The 5,000-nt window shown below is 49.2% G+C and overlaps 1 protein-coding gene across 1 annotated transcript in view; it reads left to right on the forward strand.

The window, feature by feature from the left end:
- TOMM20 (translocase of outer mitochondrial membrane 20) overlaps positions 1-5,000 on the forward strand; it is a 198,893-nt gene that overhangs the window by 192,695 nt on the left and 1,198 nt on the right. The gene's annotated exons all lie outside the window — the stretch shown is intronic.

Below are 5,000 nucleotides of genomic sequence, written 5' to 3' on the forward strand. Positions count from 1 at the left end.
TGGTTTGGTGTTATCCATGGGGGGCTGTGTGCCACTGTGGACTGTGTGGTGGGACAGTTATTTGGGCTGTATGGGCTGGCTGTAATTTTGTGGTTAAGTCTTCGGCTCCGACCCAGGATCTATAATGTCGGTTCGATTCCGATGGCTCATTCCAGGAAGAGGTCAGTCTCCTTCCTTGGAGCCCACGATACTTCGGCTCGGCTTCACCTCTTCTTTTCGGAGCGGAGCCGCCGGAACCCGATCTTCAAGGTCATCCAGACTTTCAGACCATGACCTAGAGAGTGGTCAGCAGATTACTTAAGTCACAGGTACTGGCCCAAATTTACATGATCCGTCTCAACAGACGACTGTTGGTCCACCCGTTACAGTTCCTCCTTCAACTCTACCCCAGAGCTTGGGTTGGGTCTTGGGGAATGGTTGCTATTGTCACGGCTGGAGGACAGATACCCTTCTGTTCCTTCAGCCTCCTCTTATCTCCTCTTAGAGGCCTTCCTTAGAGGATTGGTGGTCGGGGCTTCCATGGTCTCCTCCGGGGTGAGTGGCATGTCGGACCCGCTTGTCCGAATCCGCTCTTCCCCTTGGAGCCTCGGCCTTGGTGAGCTCGGCTCCGACATCTGCCTCGGAGACTTCCTTTGGTGGTCATCCTGGGTTCCTAGTTCTTCGGAGCAGGTTCTCCCGGACGGACCTGCCTGGGAGGAGCGATTGAGGAGTGATGAAAGTGTGCTGGCCACTGGTATCAGTCAGCAGTCTGTTTCCGTCAGCTTCCTCCCTCTATAGTACCTGTTGGCCCGTCTCTGCCACTTCTCTTGCTACAGGACCCAGAGATCCTCCGCCTCCAGGTTTCCCCATTGAATTTCCCCCCTCTTCCGAGGATTCTCCTGATGTTGTTTAGGGAGATCCTCCTAGGAAGAGGAGACTTGTATGAAGGAAACATGTAGACTCCCCCAGTCTGTCACTTCAGATATCGCTGACCTGATGAGTCAGGATCTCCTAGATCCCCTTCTGAGGATGTCTCCTTCTCCAGACATCCTAGAACTCCCCTTAAACAGAGGAAACTGGCCCACCAACAATCCCCTCTGAGGATGAGTCAGTATACCTAGAGTGCGTTTGGATCTCGGCCTCCACCTCCTGGAGTATCTCCAGCCTCTCGACCCCCTTATGCAGGTTATTGCACCTAGAAGTGGGCAGCTCCTGACTCTGTAGAGCCAGTCCCTAGGAGGCCTTCAAAATTTATCACTGCCCGTGTGACAAGCAATTCCTCACTAAGGAGACTGTCCCAGCTGATGCCATGGTGACAGTGGCTACGGCCACCAAAAAAGGGAACTTGCGAGATCCTTCCGTACCCGTCCATCCTCTAATAAGGACTCAGGACCATGGATAGGTGCAGTGGCGGACTTGCTTTTCCTCTAGCGACCTTTGCTGTCGTTCGGCTGAATTACCCTATGTCACTTCACCAGACTCCAGAGGATATCCTTATGGGAGCTGGGTGAAGTAGTAGGCAGAGATCCTACAGCTGCAGGGCTCAAGAGAAAATTTAGCCTTGCCCAGGAACCACTTGAATTCCATTACAAACTCCTCCATGCGGCTAATATCTTATGCTGCTGATGGGCAGTAGAGCCAAGAAATACAGGTGGCAATGGCTCTTAGGCGCCATAGCCTGGATGCTTGGCTATGTGATTTTACTTGGGATCCCTTTAAGGCGTCCTTCACAAATTCTCCTTTGATGGAGTCCCAGCTTTGTTTGGCCCTGTGCAGGTGAAGAGAAACTTTGACCAGGTGCGAGACAGGGCGGCAGACTCTTTCTGCTGTAGGAGTCCCGTTTTCCACCCTTCTAGACCTTATCCCAAAGGACAGAAAGGTGGGAAAATGTGGTTCCGTAAATCCCAAGGAGTCGCTGCCCGGTTCAAGTGGTCAGTTTACCCCCCTAGGAGGCAGAGGGGTAACAACAGCAGGCAGCCGCTCTAGAGGCAGAGGGGTCCGAAAACTAGGAAACAGAGAGAGAGCCTCTCTCTGACAAGCCCTTTCAGCATCCCTGAGATGTTGCCCGGCTGTCCCTCCTTGGAGGCGGTGTGGGGAAGATTATCACTGTACCCAGAAGCCTGGCATTCCTCACTCAAGACAGATGGGTACAGTCGATCAACAGCATCCGTATCCAAGTTACATAATTCCTTCGAGAAAGTCCCTTCCCCTCAAGTTCCCTTCCAGATGTACCACCGGTCTATGGAAATTGCAGAGTTAGAAGTCTCAAAACTACTGCAAAAAGAGCCATTCAGCCAGTTACAACAGACCATTCAGAGCCGGAATCTACTCAAGGTTCCTTTTTTTTTGGTCCCCAAAAGACGGGAGACTGGAGACCAATATTGGATCTCAGCAGACTCAACAAGTCTGTCAGGAAGACAAGATTCCGAATGGTCACTCTTCAGTCAATTCTGCCCTTCTTACAGCAGGACAACTGATGCACAATAGATCTTCAGGATCGTACTATCACATCAAGATTCACAGGCGCTCCAGGAGATTTCTCCGCTTTGGCTGGGGTCCAGTCATTTCCAGTTCAGAGCCCTGCCCTTTGGTCTCACTACAGCCCCAGAGGTGTTCACCAAATGCATGGCAGTGGTCACGGCTCACCTGAGACGTCAAGGACCCAGGTGTTTCGTATCTCGACGACTGGCTCCTGTCAGCCACCACCAGGCATCAGCCATACAAGCCAGGGATTACACAAACCTTGTTCTCATTTGGGCATCTCGATCAACTTGAAAAGTCATCCTTATTGCCTGCCAGTCTATTACCTTCATAGTAAACTTAAACACTGTCTGGATGTCAGCTACCCTTACAGATCAAAGAGTTTCAGACATTCAGAGTCATGTCAGAATCATTCTGGCCAACAAGAAAGTACAGGCCAGAATGGTTCTAAAGGTATTAGGTCTCATGGCTGCGGCCATTACTCTTCTTCCTGGCTCGATTCTACATGCGCCTTCTTCAGTGGATGCTGTTTACACAATGGTCATACCAACTTCCAATGCGTCACCAGATTCTGGTGACACAGACATGCAAAGAGCATCTTGCTTGGTGGATCACATCTCCTCAGGTTCACCAAGGCAGGTACTTTGTACCCCATCCCCGATAGCCACTGTCACCACGGATGCCTCCCTGATCGGGTGGGGGTCATTATCAGGGCAGGATGGTTCATGGGACGTGGCAGCCGTTCAGTACCATCTGCACATAAATGTCCTGGAGATGAGAGCAGTGCTTTTAAGGTTGCGATCCCGCAGTGACTTTCTTCACGTAGGGACTGTTGGAGTCCACACAGACAACTTGTCTGTAGTTTCATATATCAACAAGAGAGGCGAACCAAGTCCTGTGTCGAGCGCTCAGACTATGGCAATGGGCGATCTCCTCTCACATCGGTTTCTGGTAGTACATATCCTGGGAAAACCAACATTATAGCGGACAGATTGAGCAGAGCTATTCTCCTGCCTCACAGTGGTCTCTCAAGCAATCTATAGCGGAAGAGATTTTTCTGGAATGGGGTCGCCCATGCTGCGATCTTTTGCTACTCCCCAAAACAGCAAATGTCCAGACTTCTTCTGCCTCTTCCCTCCATCAGGCCATCCCCCAGAGGCGCTCCTGACCCAGGATTGGCCCCAGGGACTTCTTTATGCCTTCCCTCCATTTCCTCTGATCCTCAGGTTATCCAGAGCTACCGTTTGAGAGCCAAATTGATTCTCATTGCCCTTACTGGCCTCGACAAGTTTGGTTCCGTTCCTCCATCATCACCTTTTGGTGCAGTGGCATCTGGACCCAGTGCCAGATCTTCTGATTCACCAATCGGGTCCAGCTGCACCGGTCAATCCTTCTCTCAACCTCACAGCATGGTTGCTCCACTTCCTTCCTTAGCCAGATTTCCTTTGTTCTCTAACCCAGTTAGAGACATCATAGTAGTTTCGCTAAAATCCTCTACCAGGAGGATTTATACAAGCAAATGGAAACGTTTCTCTTATTGGGCTAAGGCCAAGAATATTGATCCTTTTACTGCCCTGTTCAGGCAGTCCTGGACCTCTTAGCAGAGATTTTCATGCAGGCTCCTCTTCTTCCACAGTCAGAGTTCAATTGGCTGCTATTTCCAATTTTCATGTCGGGATAGCAGATCATAATATTATGTCCCATAGGCTCTGCAGGGCCTTCTTGAAAGGAATTTTCCTACTAAAGCCTCCAATCAGGAATCCTCCTCCTCAGTGGGATCTAAATTTAGTGCTGACATCCTTGATTCTTCCCCCGAGCCAGCTGTTTCTTGTTCACTGAAATATCTTTCTTGGAAAACTTTATTCCTAGTGGCTATTACATCGCCAGGAGGGTGTCTGAACTTCATGCTCTTTCGGTTCGACTTCTATTTGGTTTTCACAAAGACAGAGTATCTTTGAGAACTAACCCAACCTTTTTTTGCCTAAGGTCGCTTCAAAGAACAATTTGAATCAATCCATTGATCTCCTGTATTTTTCCCTAACTATTCAGATAGAGGCTGAACAAAAGCTACATTATCTTGATGTCCACTGTCAACTTAGATATTATTTGGACAGAACAAAAAATTTAGAAAATCTGATCAACTCTTTGTTTCTATGTGGATAATAAGAAAGGCCTTCCTGTTTCTAAAGTGACCTTGTCCAGATGGCTTTCTCGGGTCATCCCTGAAATTTATCTGCTCAGGGAAAACAGCTGTGCTCAAAACCTAAAGCACATTCAACTGAGCTTAGCTACTTCTACAGCTTTTCAAGCTAGACTTCCTTTAGACACTATTTGTGCAGCGCATGTGCCACTTGGGCCACCTCACACTTTTGTTTCCCATTACAAATTGGACTTGGCCTCCAGGGACAGAGCCAGTTTTGGCTCTACAGTCCTCAAGAGTTTGTTCCATTGAGCCACCCAGGATAGAGGTGCTAGGACGGTCCCATCAAGCAAGAATGAAAGCGAGATTGACAACTTAACATTAAGTTATGTACCTACCA

Source organism: Protopterus annectens, chromosome 16.part0, assembly GCF_019279795.1.
Source record: "Protopterus annectens isolate FY-2018-M chromosome 16.part0, PAN1.0, whole genome shotgun sequence".
In the NCBI taxonomy this organism is placed as follows: domain Eukaryota; kingdom Metazoa; phylum Chordata; order Ceratodontiformes; family Protopteridae; genus Protopterus; species Protopterus annectens.